Source organism: Ovis canadensis, chromosome 23 (genome assembly GCF_042477335.2).
Source record: "Ovis canadensis isolate MfBH-ARS-UI-01 breed Bighorn chromosome 23, ARS-UI_OviCan_v2, whole genome shotgun sequence".
In the NCBI taxonomy this organism is placed as follows: domain Eukaryota; kingdom Metazoa; phylum Chordata; class Mammalia; order Artiodactyla; family Bovidae; genus Ovis; species Ovis canadensis.
In genome coordinates this window covers 53,248,929-53,265,855 of record NC_091267.1, presented here as the reverse complement: position 1 = coordinate 53,265,855, position 16,927 = coordinate 53,248,929, and the positions used below count along the sequence as shown (strand labels likewise).

Sequence of the window (16,927 nt, the reverse complement as noted above, 5' to 3'; positions counted from 1 at the left end):
TGTATTTTCATTTGTTCAGATACTAAGTTACATGATTTTGCTGTCTCCCCTTTCCTGTTCAGCGACCCCAGCTTCTGCTCTGTGGCCCCGCAGGCTCCAGGATGATGTCGCAGATGACCCTTGGCAGAGGTTTTTAGCTCTCCCCTCTCTCCTTTTGTTCCTGCTGCTCCCACCTGGACTGCCTGTTGAATTCTGGTTTTCTGGGAAGGCCGTGGTCTCCAGGCAGTCTCCTCTCTTCAGAAGCACTCCTTCGCTTTGTTCGCAGATGCGTTGTTTGGGTTTCTTAATTGGTGCCCATTAGTCTGCCTATTTATTCACGAAAACATTGAGCACCTCCATATGCCGGGTGAGGGTGACGCTTGTGTGTCTGCACGTGTGTCTCCCCCAGTGGAGCTGGTGCAACGTGAGCACAAGTCAAGTGCCCAGGCATCCCCAGCACGCTGTGTCCTGACTCTCAGCGCCTGCGCCATTCAGGGAAATGAGCAGCAACTGGTTTTGAATTCAGTTGTACTGGAATGAGACGCAGCCTAAATGTGCAAATGAAAAATGCTCTCAGCAGAGCAGGCAGAAGACTTTGCTACAGCGACACTGTGGAGCTATTAGAAGGTGAAGGTTTGGGAAGTGCAATTATATTCAGGGAGCATCTAATTCTGGGTTTATTTCCCAGCAGCAATGAGTTGTTAACACTGGGAAAATTATATTATTTCCAGTGGTTCCCACAAAGGGAGGCATTATTTATATCCATGTGTGATAAAATTGGTTGGTTGCTACCGACAGTTGTTTTTCTCACATATTCTAAGATGCTGTCTGATGGGGCTGGATGCAACATAATGTTTGAAATGAAGTTGAGATGCTAGTGTGAAAGGTTGTGGTTATAGTTAATGGAATTGGAGAGGTGTTTCTTGGGAACACGAGTCATAGGATTTACATGGTTCTGTCCTTAAGAACGACAGCTTATTCACTCTTCACTCCCTGCCATGTATAATTTTAGATTAGAACATCATTAGTAAACATTGTGCAGTGTCCTAGAACTAGGATTCTTAACTGTCAGGTAGAATTCATCTGTCAGTGGTTCTTCAGTCTGTATTCTCTAGGGAATGGGGATAAATGTGATGCTGAGTGGCCAGAGTGTGGGGCAGACAGAATATCTGTACTTTTGGGGTTTCCAATAGCGGGACTCCTAAAAAGATATTTTACAAGTTAAAATGGGATCATGCTAAAGAGAGAATTTTTAGAACTCCCAAATCAATAAGACATTTCAATTTATTTTTAATTTTTATATGATTTACTTTGGGAAGCAATTTTTACCTACTTTTGTTTCTATAACATATAGTTAAATTGTGATGTACATTTAGTTCCCAAAGCAAGTGTGATAAATAGTTTCATTTGTTGACAAATCGTGCTTTTTTAGGCAGTTAAAATCAGCATGTATCATTTTTAAATGAGGAAGAGAGTGTTTAAAATCATCCATGTAATTAAATATGGTACAGTTACCTTCAATTAATAATATACTGTTATAATTTTTTCTTTTTTATTGAAGTATAGTTGATTTATAATGATTCAGATGTACAGCAAAGTGACTCAGTTTTATATATATATATATACATTCTTTTTTCATTATAGGTTATGACAATATAGAAAGAAGTTTAAGGTTTGAAAAAAATCAGAGCTAGATGACAACTAGGGGTCACCCATAGCCTCTTCTTCCCCTCGCCACAGTATCCATGTGGGCATCCACTGGGTCTCTGAGGGGCAGGGTTGGCTTCAGTCTTTCCCCTGGGTCTAGGTTCTCTCAGTGTCTTTTGGTCTTGAATAGTCCTTGTTCTTACAAGGACGGATCTTCTTCCCCACTGGGAACGACTTCTGTCATCATCCGGGTGACATCACTCCACACACACAAGATTTTAGGAATGCAACTGTCGTAGAAAACGAGATATTTATATCTGCTTTGGAGTCAACACTGCAGTGATGTTTTTGGTAAAGCGTATAATTGTAATGTTGTAAAATGCTTATGTGAAAACAGGGATGTTGAGTAATCTTACCGGAAGACCTTTAGGGTTTGTCACATTGCTTTCTGTGTTTAGCAACATCAAATGTCTCATGTTGTGTGGAAATGGCAGCAGAGCTTCTGATGCTGTGATGGCCAACAGACTGCGTGCGAGCTCCTTCGTGGGAACCACGCGAAGTCATCCCGCCATCTCCAGACAAAGGCAGGAAATCCACTGATGACAGTTCTTTCAGCCTCATTAAATGGTTTTGTTGTTCAGTTGCTCAGTCATGTCCAGCTCTTTGCGACCCCATGGACTGCAGCACTACAGGCTTCCCTGTCCTTCACCATCTCCTGGAGCTTGCTCAAACTCATGTCCATTGAGTTGGTGATGCCATCCAACCATCTCATCCTCTGTCACCCCCTTCTCCTTAAAGTGCATTTAAAAAATTTTATACTTTAGCATGTGTATTTTTTCGCAAGAACAGGTCAGTGTGTTGTGGTGGATAAACAGTAATGATGTGCATGCTCTGTGGGTCTATTTTACACTAAAATTTGATATGAGTTTTTCGTTATAACCTGAGTGTCAATTACCCTTTTTTGTCAGTTGCGTATATGAATATCAAAGGAAAAAATAGTACACATTATTTATTTCTTTTTCAATTACTAGACCAGGCACTGGGTCCGTATTTTTATTCCAGAAGACAGCACACTTGTTGGCATGTTAAGAAGCGCTCAGGACATTTTTGTTTGACGTTCAGTTATTTGTTTGGCTGCGTCGGGTCTTAGTTGCAGCATGCAGGATCTTCATTGTGTCGTGTAGGATCTATCGCTGGGGCACGTGGACTCTCTAGTTGTGGCAAGCAGACTCAAAAGTTGCAGCGTGTGGGCCTCAGAGCTTGAGGGCATCAGAGCACGGGTGGGAGGGCTTAGTTGCTCCTTAGTACGTGGCATCTTAGTTCTCCGACCAGAGATCGAACTGACTTCCGCTGCTTTGCAGGGCAGATTCTTAACCACTGGACCACCAGGGAAGTCCCCGTATGTTTTTAAGTGGTTAAAAGTGCACAAGAATTCTTCCTCCCAGCTGGGTTGAGTTTGGCTTTTGTTACTCCATCAAGTTGCTTTCTTGTCTTGAGATATTTGAATATTTGACTTGGAGGTGTACTTTATCACCTGTCGCCACCAACATGCTTGCAGCTCTGACCTTTTACCATCTGCACCTTCCCCAGGAACATTTTACTGCAAGATAAACAATAAAACTAATGTTCATATAGCACTTTTTGACCAGTCTTCTCCAAGGGCGTGTGTATATGAATGTGTGTTTGTGCAGTGTATGTGTGTGTGTGGTTATAATAATGCTTGTTGACAATTTTAAAACTCCAAAAAGTAACAAAGAAAGAATATTTATGTCAGTCCCACCCCCCATGTATAACCATCATTAATATTTTGCTGTTTCTTTCCAATTACTTTTCTATGAGTGTGTGTTTGTGTGTGTGGACTCAAATATGCAGAGTGCCTTGCCTGAAGTAGGGGCTTTATAAATATGTTGAAAATGAACATTTTAATACATGTAATCAATTCTATTTTAAAGTTTAGGATCATTGAATATGTACGGTTTTGTGTCCTTTGATTTGTTTACTTAACTCAGAAAATTCTCAAGATATTTTATAAATACAGTTTTTGACAGCTTCCTAATCATATATATGTGTGTATGTAATATATCAATATCTTTTCTTTAACTTTTCTCCCATATTACTATTACTACCACTTCCTTATCATATCAACCCTAGAGGAGGAGTTACTGGAACATAGACTATAAACTTAAAACAATTTTTGATCTTTACTGCCAGATTTTTATTATTTAGAAATGATCTTTTTTATTGAATTACAAAGGATAGCTATCCATCTAGAAAAGCAGAAACTCAAAGTACAAAGAAGATTGGGAAGAAATTCCCAATCATGTAAAGATGACTTCATTTAAGATTTTGTTTTGCACGATTTTAGTCTTTATTTCCATTGTCTGTTTTACCAAAAAAGAATCATTTTATTTCCTTAACTCCTTTGTTCTGCACTTGGTGTGTCATTAACATAGACTTTCTCTGCCGTTCGGCGGTCTTCTGCAGTGTAACTTTATGACCTATTGTTAAAACGACATATCTGTATCCGTCCTCTCTTGGTGAATCTTCAGTTTGTTTCCAGTCACTCACAGTTTGTTTCCAGCGCTCAGTCACTCAATAGTGTCTTCACGATTCTTCAACTCCATGGACTGTAGCCCGCCAGGCTCCTCTGTCCGTGGGATTTTCTAGGCGAGAATACCTAGAAGTATTTTAGGAGTATTCTAGGGAGTGGGTTGCCATTTCCTCCCCCAGGGGATCTTCCCGACCCAGGGATCAAACCCGCTTCTCTTGCTGCCTCCTGCATTGGCAGGCAGGTTCTTTACCACTGGCACCGCCTAAGAAGCCTAGATCCGTCTTAGCTAACATTTTAAATACTAGTCTCGAGCCCTGTGATGACCGTGCCTGGCTTTACAAGCTGTAACGAGACACCTTGTTATATTATGAACCCAGATATGCTCAGGGTCACGTTATGGCCTTGTCCATACGCTTTTTTAAATTCACCTCAAGTGTTTGCTTGTCTACCTGTTTTAATCATCTCTATGTATTGTGTTGCCCCCCAGTTTTATGATAACTTCACTGGCGTTTAACAGTTCTCTCCACCAAAATACAAAACATGTTTTGAAAAAAGTTGTACTCAGCTGTTTGGTTGGGGTTTAAAACACAAGGCGTGTCAAGGGCAAGAGGGAAAGAAGTGTTTGCAAACCATACTGTGGCCTGACACTGTGCAGTCATGTAAGCCAATTGCTGGCTGGGACTCTGAAGATCAGAGCAAATTCTCATTCATGTTGGTTTCTCGTGTTCCCCAGAGCTCTCAGTTCTGGGGCGAAACTGAAGCTGCATTCTGATCCTGTGGTTCAGAGCCTCTTCTTCTCTTAGCACCCTCTCCTCTGAAACAGTGGGGCTCAGAGTTCTGGGGAAGCAGTTCAGTGGATCTGAAGCGGTGGACCCAGACAAACAGATCAGGCTTTCTTTTGTTCGTGGGAGGGCCCTGAAGTCCCCGTCAAGGCAGCTTATCTGCAGTTCCAGCTGGGAGCCCAATGTCATGTTCAGAGGAAGGAAAATTAAAAGAAGAAAGTAGTGGCATTTAGAGTCAAGGGCGGCCCATTTCACGGCTCTTCTCCTACAGTTAAAGGAAATTTATATTAGAAATACCCTTGGCTCGTTTCCCTGAGAGAGTTTTGTTATTCAGAGAAAAATATGTGGGTTTACTGTTTCAGACACTGGAGTTAGGATTTGTAGAATCCACTCAGTATGGCCAGAGTTATCAGCCGACTTTATGAGTTATTTTAAAAAGTTCCTCTGTGCAGCTCTTTATTTTGTTCTGTGTGGGTTTCTTTTTCTTTGTTCATAAAGATCTCTGTTCATCTGGAGCTGCTTAAATTCTGCGGTATTTCACCCACTGTGATCTGTGCTTTCTTTCCATTTCTGAGACTATAATTTGGTCAGTGGTTAGGTGGGGGTCGCTGGACATGCATTGCTCACAACACTCACACACCAAATTTCTTGTTAGGAATAGGTCAGTGGGCTCCAGGGGAATGAGAATTTCTGCATCTGAGATTACAGAAGAAGAGATTCACAAAGAAACAGTAGGAATTCCATTCACTGACTTACGAAGTACACTTCAGTTGAGCCAGACATTCTGTGTTCTCCATTTGTAGGAGGCCTCCCAGTGTAATCTTGACAGCAGTTTGGGATTCAAACTTAATTTATGAAAAGTGGTAGAAATCACAAGGATGTAGTCTTTAAAATGAGAGTTTAAAAATACACAATCCGCCATCCGTCACTGCCATCTTCACTGCAGTTTTGCAGCCAGTGATGTTTAATTATGTAGGTGATGATTTTTCTCCATTAGTCTAACAAATAAATGGCAGAAACAGGCGTCACTTTGAAGAAGCAGTGTCGGAAGCAAGTCATGCTGCCTGGCCTGGGTCTCCATGATGAACGGCTGTGCTCTGCTTATGTGAAGTCTCCTGAATCAGTTATGTTGTCTATGGGCTGATTAATGGCAGGTTGCTGTAAAGGACAGCCATGTTGCTCTGGGTCGTTTTTTGACGGGGGCCGTAGCGGGGGAGTTCTTAGACCCCTTTGAACATCTTATGTAAGCTATTGATAATCTCCTTAGAGAAGTGTTTATATCCATTTGCACACACAATTTTATATAAAATTCAGATTTCCAGAATCCTCAAAGGCATCGTGGACCACCCCTGCTGTTAAGAACAGCTACACTAAACGAGTTCAGAACAACAGTGTGTGTGTCTATGTACCTGAGTGTGTGCTGTGTGTCGTGTATGTGTGTATTTTTCAAGTTCTCTGTTTCCTCCTTGATTAAAACAAGAGGAAGTCAGAAGGGGTTCTAATATTCCTGATAATTTCCCCTCTTCGCTCAGGCGGAGATTGTAGTTTCTTGAAGAAGCAAGGAAGGTGTTCCGTAACCTTTCACCGTGTGCTGGCATCTTTTGGTGAGGAAAGAGTCATTGCAGGGTGCTTGGGGGCTGGCGGGGGTGGGGGCTGGTGGTAGATGAGAGCTGTAGTGATGTGCCAGAGAGGTGGAATTGAAAAGCAGCTACAGAAGTAAAGCTTTTGTGAGCTGTTCATCGGGTCCTTGGAGGTCTCAGTAGATACTGATCGCTTTATAGAATGGAGATGTCTCTCCACCCTGAAATCTGGGTGTCAGTTTAAACCCACTGTCTTCCTCATCTTGTGCCTCCGGCCAGTCAGCGTGTGGTACCCATTTTACCTCCCAGGTGAGTGTGAAGTAGCCCTTGCTCCTCCCCTCAGCTCTTGTTCTAGGTTGGTTGAGGATCTCATCCCCATTGTTCAGGCTGTCCCATCATTCCAGAATACAATATAACCTTGCGGGTAAGCACAGACCAGGGTTTGAATTCGAATTCCATGTTTTTACTGATGAGCTGTGCAACTGGAGAGATTTATGAACCTCTCTGAGCCTCTGTTTCCTCCTGTATGCCATGGGAATGGTAGCGGTCCCAGTACTGGGGATGTTAAGGTGTAAGTGAGCTGAATTAGATGCTGTACACGGTCCATGGCAAATGCTTTAAAAGCCTCCTCCACCATCTTTTCTATTTCTATTCTTGCTACTTTTTAAATTAATTCTCCACATTGCCACTAACAAGATCTTAATATAATGCAATAAATTTTTTTTTTCTTCCTAGTGACTAAAAGCTTTTGTGAGAATGTCATTGACTAAGGATAAACCTAAAGGTCCTTAGCAAGACTTACAAAGCTTCTCGTGACCCGGGTCCTGCCTGTTTGCCTGGCATCTTTATCACTTGATTGTGTGTGTGTGCATATTGATCTCTTTTAAAAAGTTACAGTTCTTTAAAAAAGTTACAGTTCTCTAAAAAAGTTACAGTGCCATTTACAAATTTTAATAAGAAAGAAGAGTTTAAAAGGCTTTCTCCTCGTTCTGGATGAACCACTCAAAGTAATGTGCTGTGTGTACCCCTGGATCTGCCTCGATGTAGTTATGGAGACCTGGGGATAATGTCCATATAGATGGCGTGTGACTTGTCTGCTGCCTGCTCTGTATTTGTCGGTACATCACAGCCTCACGCTTCTCAGCTGATCCACACCTGTGCCTTGCTGTTTAGTAGCTGCACCGAATTCTGTTGTATTGTCTCTTTTCTCTCCGTCTGAAGCGATTATGTGTGCTGTTGTGGTCGGAACATAATTCCATTTTCCTCCCCCGATGGATTGTCATGGGTCCTGATGCCATGCGTCCTTACTTTGCTGATTGATCCAACAGGAAATTCCTATCAGTGGGGTCCGGTGTTCTCCATGCTACTGCTTCCAAACTCTTGGCACCTGGGGATCATTTATTGGTCATGTAGCACAGACTCAGATCTCTGATTAACAACATCCAAAAACTCATTGTAAGTTTTAATTACAAAATAAAATTTTAAAATGATGATGTCTTCAGTGTCACCTCTAACCCTTCAGAATGACCTTCCATAGTGACCACCCTTGTTCTTCCATCTTCATTTCTGTTTAATGAGAAAGTTGGTAGGTTTTTGGCTGTGATACCGAAAGATGGTTCTTCAGGTCCACGTGGGTCGTTCTGGGTATTTAGAGCTTACCTGAGCCCAGACTCATTTTGTTTCATCAAATGCCGTCTTGACACTTAACCACACTCAGAGGCTGGCAGGTTGAGTCTCTACTTCAGAGGGCACTCAGATGCATTTGCAACTTCTTTGATCACATTTGTCCCAGGAACATGTTTTTTTCATGCTGCCTTCTTTGTTGTTGTTCACTCAGTCGTGTCCAACTGTGCGACCCCTTGGACTGCAGCATGCCAGGCTTCCCTGTCCTTCACCATCTCCCAGAGTTTTCTCAGACTCATGTCCATCGAGTCGGTGATGCCATCCAACCATCTCATCCTATGTCATCCCCTTCTCCTCCCGCTGTCAGTCTTACCAGCATCAGGGTCTTTTCCAGTGAGTCGGCTCTTCACATAAGGTGGCCAGACTATTGGTGCTTCAGCTTCAGCATCAATCCTTCCAATGAATATTTAGAGTTGATTTCCTTTAGGGTTGACTGGTTTGATCTCCTTGTAATCCAAAGGACTCTCAAGAGTCTTCTTTAGCACCTACAACACTCCCTTTTGCAGTATTTCAATAATGTTCTTTATCAATAACATGATTGAATTTTTTTTCCTCACTGAGTAAAGAAAATCGTCACATGTTGACAAAAAGCTAAATTCTCTGTGATCAAGTTGTTTATATCACAGTTTGCCTACATAAGACTTCCTGACAGCTCACCTTTCATACTTGCAGTTGTTACATTTCAGCCCTGGAGATACACGTCTAGATGGTTTAAGATTTTGAAGGTGTTGCTGAGATAAACCATTTAACAAGGACACTGAACTCGTGGCACTGGTCTTTGGTGTCATCAGGAATTTTGTTTTTATCGTCTGCTTGTAAAATCCTCAGGAACCTCTTTCCCCCGACAGTCCTCATGTGGAGGTTGGGAAACTGTAGGGCCCGGCCCTCCTCCAGCTCCCTAAAAATCTATGCCTCGGTGGCTGTGGTTCAATTCACGTCCAGTTTCTCCCATTTCTTTCTGTACTGAATTATGATCAGGGAAGCACTGTTGGCTGCCAGCTCTCTCATGTAACTAATATGGAATGTCTGCTGATGTTCGGATGAAGTTGTCCACTTGGCATACTGGTGTCCTTCTGGGGTGGGCATCTCACTGATGCCCTGCTGGTGCTGGTGAGCTCCGCCCTTCCTTCTGCAGTCTGTGTTCTGAATCCTCTCTTTGCTCTTGCAGTGGTGTTCTCAGTGATAAACAGATGTATCTACCCACCGTCCAAGAGTTGTTCCCGCCGTACACTTGTGACTGTGTCCACCTGGGGAGCAAAGACCTGCTGCCACACTCCCGTGAAAATGATTGCATTTCATTAACGAATTTTGCCAGCAGCCCATCTGATTTTGTCAAGGCATTGTGTTTTCTTTCTGTTTGTTGTTTTCTAATCCCCTGACTCGTTTTGTTTTTGAATAATAGTATGTCATTTGTGCCTACTTTCGATATTAGGTGTGAAACTTTGAATAATCCTTCTTCTGCATTAGTGACAAAATCTGTCACTTTCATACTAGAAAGCATTATTTTGCAACTGTTCTGAGAAAAGAAAACGACAAAACAAAACAACGTTCCTTCTGTACCCAGGAGCACATAGCTTCCTCAGAAATGTCCTTGAATCCTTCCGTGACCCCGAGCCGGCTTTTGTTTTGCGTTTTGTTGCCACTTCTGTCCCCGGAGTGGAACAAACAGTTGGCAGGTTTTCAGAAGACTTGTGTCCTTACTTGTGCTGTGCCCACTAACCTGGTGTGACCTTGAGAAAGTCTCTTAACTTCTCTGGGCTTGAGTTTGATTTATCTGTAAAAGTATTTTTTCAGGTCCACAAACCCTGTGGTTTTTTATGACTGAATTTAACTGGTTAATTGTTTGCTTTAAGCGTGTGTTTCCAGTTCCCTTTTTTCATTGTAAAATATAATTTTATAAGCACAGCTATCAATTATGTTCATAAAATGTAAGATTTTTAGAAAGGAAAAACATTTTTATCTGCCATGTAAACTGTCCCACAGGAAAGAGATTGTTGACAGGCAATGATATTTCTCAGTAAACACTGCCTTTTGGATTCTTTTTTTTAATTAAAAAAATTTAAAATATTTTTTAATTGGAGGAAAATTGCTTTACAATTTTGTGTTGGTTTTTGCTGTACAACACAAATCAGCCATAATTATACATGTATCACCTCCCTTTTGAGCCCCCTTCCGCTCCCTCCAGCCTACCTTTCTAGGTCAAGTGGATGAACCTAGAGCCTATTAAACAGAATGAAGTAAGCCTTTCAGATTCTTAAAATGACCGGTTTGGTTTTTGTTTGAAACCCTCTGAATACTGCTGTTTTCTTTGCAACATCACATAAAGCTCCCAAATGTTCAGCCGAGAGAGCATTTTGAAATGCTGGCAAGAGGGAAGTTGATCATCCCAGCTCTCAGCTGTTTCACTGCCAGTGCCTTGAATTTATCATTCATATATGATATAATATTGGTTCCTTCCATCCCCAACTTTGCATCTTTCAGTTTTGTTGAAACATGAAAAATGTCCTCTCATTTTCTGCATCTTCTTAAATTTCCTTCCAGCCTTATTGTTATCTTCTCCCCAGGTCTCTCCTTCCCGTTTGCTTTTCTTAGCCGTATTGCATGCATGTATATATGTATCTATGTATATGGACGTGGTGCTTTTGAAGTTAACTGAGAAATTTCAAAGCAACGAACAGGAGGCAGTCACACAAAACTTGTTAAGTGCAATCTGCTGGGAAACAGAGTAGAAGTGAGAAGAAGGCTGGGAGAGTTAAACACACACATGACATTTATTTTTGTAGAAATAAAATATTCCTGAGAAATCACTCATTCTTGCCATTTCGTTTTTGGTTTCTATCATCTTTCAAGTTTTTCCTTGGAACCTTGTAAAATGAGCTGTGAATGTAAGAAACTTTTTCACGACTTTCTTACAAGCCAATTCATAAAGATTTTAAAAACAGTTCCGCGTTCTTATATAAAAGGCATGCACCCAAGTGTATGGAAGAAGGTTGTGTAAACGATGTTCGCTACTTGTGGTTGAGGACAGTGCAGCTTGAAAGAGAAGGTGGACAGTGGACACGACCTGACATGAGGTGGCTTCCAGGGGATGCTGGAATGGGAACAAAGCCAAGTGCAAAACAGCCTGTATCATGTGCTCTTACATAAGAAGGAAGGGGGCAACAAGGAAGAAAAACAAGCGTAACTGCTTATTTTTTACAAGAAGAAACCCAGAAAGAATAAACGTTAAAAGAGTGAGATTGGTCCCCTGTTAGGTTAGAATGGTGTGGGGGACAGGATGTGGAGTGGATAGATACTTCTTTGAGTCCCTTTTTGTAGAGCTTCAACTTTGGGAAATTTGATATTCTGCATATTAAAAGTAAAAATAAATCATTAGGAACTGAAAGAAAATAGAAATAAACAGAATTCAGCCACATTTCTGTCTTCTCTGTGCTGAGGAGAGAAAGAATGAATCCAAGTAGTTTATGAACAAACTTTTTAACTGTGTACCTCATTCTTGGATGGCAGAGCAGGAAGAGAAGATTGACAACAGATCCTGAAGTCTTTGTTGTGGGTTTATTCATTGCTGGAGTGGGGGTGAAAGAGTTCTGAAGCTGCAGTAGATACACTGTAGGATTTACTACAGGAGTAAGCATGGTACCTTGTTAGAGGAGGAACACGAACATAGAAAAAGAAAGAGCCCTTTGGGATGGGTGGGAATGAGATGGATCTTTTTGAACTTACGATTTTGTGTGTGTGTGTGTGTGTGTGTGTGTGTGTGTATACACACATACATGGACTTCCCTGGTGACTTAGATGGTAAAGAATCTGCCTGCAACCTGGGAGACCCGAGTTTGACCCCTGGGTTGGTAAGATCCCCTGGAGAAGGAAATGACAACCCACTCCAGTATTCTTGCCTGGAGAAATCCATGAACTGAGGCTACAGTCCATGGGGTCACAAAAGAGTCAGACATGACTGAGCAACTAACATTTTCAGATACATATGTAAATGTTTATTGTATATATATATACACACATGCACACATATGTAAATGTTTATGTATGTATGTATTTTGTATACCTAGACAGCATATTAAAAAGCAAAGACATTACTTTGTCAACAAACATCCATCAAGTCAAAGCTACGGTTTTTCCAGTAGTCATGTATGGATGTGAAACTTGGACTATAAAGAAAGCTGAGTGCTAAAAAATTGATGCTTTTGAACTGTGGTGTTGGAGAAGACTCTTGAGAGTCCATTGGACAGCAGTCCATCCAACCAGTCCATCCTAAAGGAAATCAACCCCGAATATTCATTGGAAGGACTGATGCTGAAGCTGAAACTCCAATACTTTGGCCACCTGATGCGAAGAACTGACTCACTGGAAAAGACCCTGATTCTGGGAAAGATTGAAGGCGGGAGGAGAAGGGGATGACAGAGTATGAGATGGTTGGATGGCATCACTGACTCAGTGGACATGAGTCTGAGTAAACTCTAGGAGCTGGTGATGTACAGGGAGGCCTGGTGTGCTGCAGTCCATGGGGTCGCAAAGAGTCGGACATGACTGAGTGACTGAACTGAACGAATGTATTTTGTATATAACTGTAGTAAAGGAATTGGAAAATATTAATTATGTGATCAAAATTATCATCACCAGTGGACCCAGGAACACCATATAGATCCAGTTGTCATATCCTGGGAAGGACACAACCTCAGTCATGTCAAATGCTGGCAAAAAAAGTTCATAACCTGAATCTAATCACAAGGAAACATCAGACAAATTCAAAGCGGAGAAATTTGTTTTCAAAAATAAGGCAGGGAAAAGACTATATTCTTTAGAAATGTTAATGTTAGAAGAGAAAAAGGCTATGGAAAATGTTCCAGATTGAGGGAGACTAAAGGCTCATGTCAATTAAATTTAATATCTGACCTTAAACTGAATCCTGCTCTGGAGGGGAAAATACTGTGAAGTACACTGTTGGAAAAATTGAAAAAATGGAACATGAGTGGAAGATTAAAGTATTGAATAATTTTAAATTTAGAGATGTTTTGATAACTGAGCTGTTGTTACTAAGAGAGCCTTCCTATTCTTGGGGAGAATAAACTGCTCTTAGGGAAAATTTTTAGTATTTAGGGGTAAAGAGTGCCCAAATGATTGAAAAATCATATGTACACATATTTCTATATCTACCTATTTATACCTGTGTACACATAGACGCTTGAGTGGGGGCAAGCAAATGAGGTGGAATGTTAACAATAAATTTAGACAGAGGGTATTCTGTTCTCTGTACTGTTTTATTCTTGGAATCTTTCTTTAAATTTGACATTATTTCCAAATGAAAAAGTTTTTCTTGAGTAAATTTTACCGTAAAAATAGGCATTTGTATGTTGAATAGTCATTCAGTTCAGTTCAGTTCAGTCACTCAGTCGTATCTGACTCTTGGTGACGCCATGAATCGCAGCACGCAAGGCCTCCCTACCATCACCAACTGCCAGAGTTTACTGAAACTCGTGTCCATCGAGCCGGTGATGCCATCCAGCCATCTCATCCTCTGTCGTCCCCTTCTCCTCCTGCCCCCAATCCCTCCTAGCATCAGGGTCTTTTCCAATGAGTCAACTCTTGCCATGAGGTGGCCAAAGTATTGGAGTTTCAGCTTCAACATCAGTCCTTCCAGTGAACACCCAGGACTGATCTCCTTTAGGATGGACTGCTTGGATCTCCTTGCAAGACTCCTCTCAAGAGTCTTCTCCAACACCACAGTTCAAAAGCATCAATTCTTCGGCACTCAGCTTTCTTCACAGTCCAACTCTCACATCCATACATGACCACTGGGAAAACCATAGCCTTGGCTAGATGGACCTTTGTTGGCAAAGTAATACCTCTGCTTTTTAATATTCTATCTAGGTTGGTCATAACTTTCCTTCCAAGGAGTAAGTGTCTATTAATTTAGTGGCTGCAATCACCATCTGCAGTGATTTTGGAGCCCCAAAAATATAGTTTGCCACTGTTTCCACTGTTTCCCCATCTATTTCCCATGAAGTGATGGGACCAGATGCCATGATCTTTGTTTTCTGAATGTTGAGCTTTAAGCCAACTTTTTCACTCTCCTCTTTCACTTTCATCAAGAGGCTTTTTAGTTCCTCTTCACGTTCTGCCAATAAGGGTGGTGTCATCTGCATATCTGAGGTGATTGATATTTCTCCCGGCAATCTTGATTCCAGTTTGTGCTTCTTCCAGCCCAGCATTTCTCATGATGTACTCTGCATATAAGTCATTAATCATGATTTAAAAGCAGTTCTAGGTTTTAATCATCATTTCCATTAGTATACTTACAAGTTTATTCTCAATTAAGAATAAACCAATAATGCTGAATCATCTCAAAACTGTCTGCTCAAAAGCTGTTAATTATTTAGCAAGGCTATGGTAAACAAGACCTATACTGAAGAAAATAATAATGAACGGAAATGAATGAGAAAGTCTTCTGTAAAATTAAGTCCCTTTTATAATAGCAACAAGTATAAAAGGTACACAGAAATAAATATGATGAAGTCTATGTGAAAATTTGAAAAACATCTTGGACAAAGAAATGATTAGATTAAATGAGAGGGAACAAGTTCTTAAATTAGAAAACTTAATCAGATACAGATTGCTCTCCAGATAGACTCATTATAAGCAATGAAGACACTGTGATGTAGGCAAATATGCCAATAAATAGGATTAACAGGCCAGGAAAAGACCCAGGCATGTAGGAACATGATATAATAGAGGAAATTTTGCAGACCAATGAAAGTATGGACTATTCAAAAAGGTTTTCTTTTTAATAATTTGTTTTCCATGTGAAAAAATAGAGCTCTAGCACACTCTGTAGAAAAAAACTATACTGTGGCATTATAGATTTAAATAGGAAGAACAAAGGTTTAAAATAACACTGGGAGAATATTCATTTAACTTCACTGTTGCAAAGGATTTCATAGGCTAGATGTGCCAACAATATAGGACGTAATTTATATATTACATTAAAATGAAATTCTCCACAAAGTTATCATATACAAAATGAAGAGCCAAGTCACAGACTGGGGATAAATAACCATTATAATCCCTGGTGCCTCAGATGGTAAATAATCCACTTGTAATTCAGGAGACCTAGTTTGATCCCTGGGCCAGGAAGATACCCTGGAGAAGGGAATCAGTTGAGTTCAGTCGCTCAGTCATGTCCAACTCTTTGCAACCCCATGAGATGCAGCACGCCAGGCCTCCCTGTCCATCACCAACTCCTGGAGTTCACTCAGACTCACGTCCATTGAGTCCGTGATGCCATCCAGCCATCTCATTCTGGGTCATCCCCTTCTCCTCCTGCCCCCAATCTCTCCCAGCATCATAGTCTTTTCCAAAGAGTCAACTCTTCACATGAGGTAGCCAAAGTACTGGAGCTTCAGCTTTAGCATCATTCCCTCCAAAGAAATCCCAGGGTCGATTTCCTTCAGAATGAACTGGTTGGATCTCCTTGCAGTCCAAGAGACTCTCAAGAGTCTTCTCCAACACCACAGTTCAAATGCATCAATTCTTAGGCACTCGGCCTTCTTCACAGTCCAACTCTCACATCCATACATGTCTACTGGAAAAACCATAGCCTTGACTAGACAGACCTTAGTCGGCAAAGTAATGTCTCTGCTTTTGAATATGCTATCTAGGTTGGTCATAACTTTTCTTCCAAGGAGTAAGCTTCTTTTAATTTCATGGCTGCAGTCACTATCTGCAGTGATTTTGGAGCCCCCAAAAATAAAGTCTGACACTGTTCCACTGTTTCCCCATCTATTTCCCATGAAGTGATGGGACCAGATGCCATGATCTTCGTTTTCTGAATGTTGAACTTTAAGCCAACTTTTTCACTCTTCTCTTTCACTTTCATCAAGAAGCTTTTTAGTTCCTCTTCACTTTCTGCCATAAGGGTGGTATCATCTGCATATCTGAGGTGATTGATATTTCTCCTGGCAATCTTGATTCCAGCTTGTGTTTCTTCCAGTCCAGCGTTTCTCATGATGTCCTCTGCATAGACGTTAAATAAGCAGGGTGACAATATACAGCCTTGGCATACTCCTTTTCCTCTTTGGAACCAGTCTGTTGTTCCATGTCCAGTTCTAACTGTTGCTTCCTGACCTGCATACAGATTTCTCAAGAGGCAGGTCAGGTGGTCTGGTATTCCCATCTCTTTCAGAATTTTCCACAGTTTATTGTGATCCACACAGTGAAAGGCTTTGGCATAGTCAATAAAGCAGAAATAGATGTTTTTCTGGAACTCTCTTGCTTTTTCCATGATCCAGCGGATGCTGGCCATTTGATCTCTGGTTCCTCTGCTTTTTCTAAAACCACCTTGAACATCAGGGAGTTCACAGTTCATGTATTGCTGAAGTCTGGCTTGGAGAATTTTAAGCATTACTTTACTAGCATGTGAGATGAGTGCAATTGTGCAATAGTTTGAGCATTCTTTGGCATTGCCTTTCTTTGGGATTGGAATGAAAACTGACCTTTTCTAGTCCTGTGGCCACTGCTGAGTTTTCCAAACTTGCTGGCATATAGAGTGCAGCACTTTGATAGCATCATCTTTCAGGATTTGAAATAGCTCAACTGGAATTCCATCACCTCCACTAGCTTTGTTCGTAGTGATGCTTTCTAAGGCCCACTTGACTTCACTTTCCAGGATGTCTGGCTCTACATGAGTGATCACA

General features: G+C 41.2%; 1 long non-coding RNA gene across 5 annotated transcripts in view; it reads left to right on the top strand.

The window, feature by feature from the left end:
- Positions 1 to 16,927, top strand: part of LOC138428126 (uncharacterized) — a 243,060-nt gene that overhangs the window by 66,369 nt on the left and 159,764 nt on the right. The gene's annotated exons all lie outside the window — the stretch shown is intronic.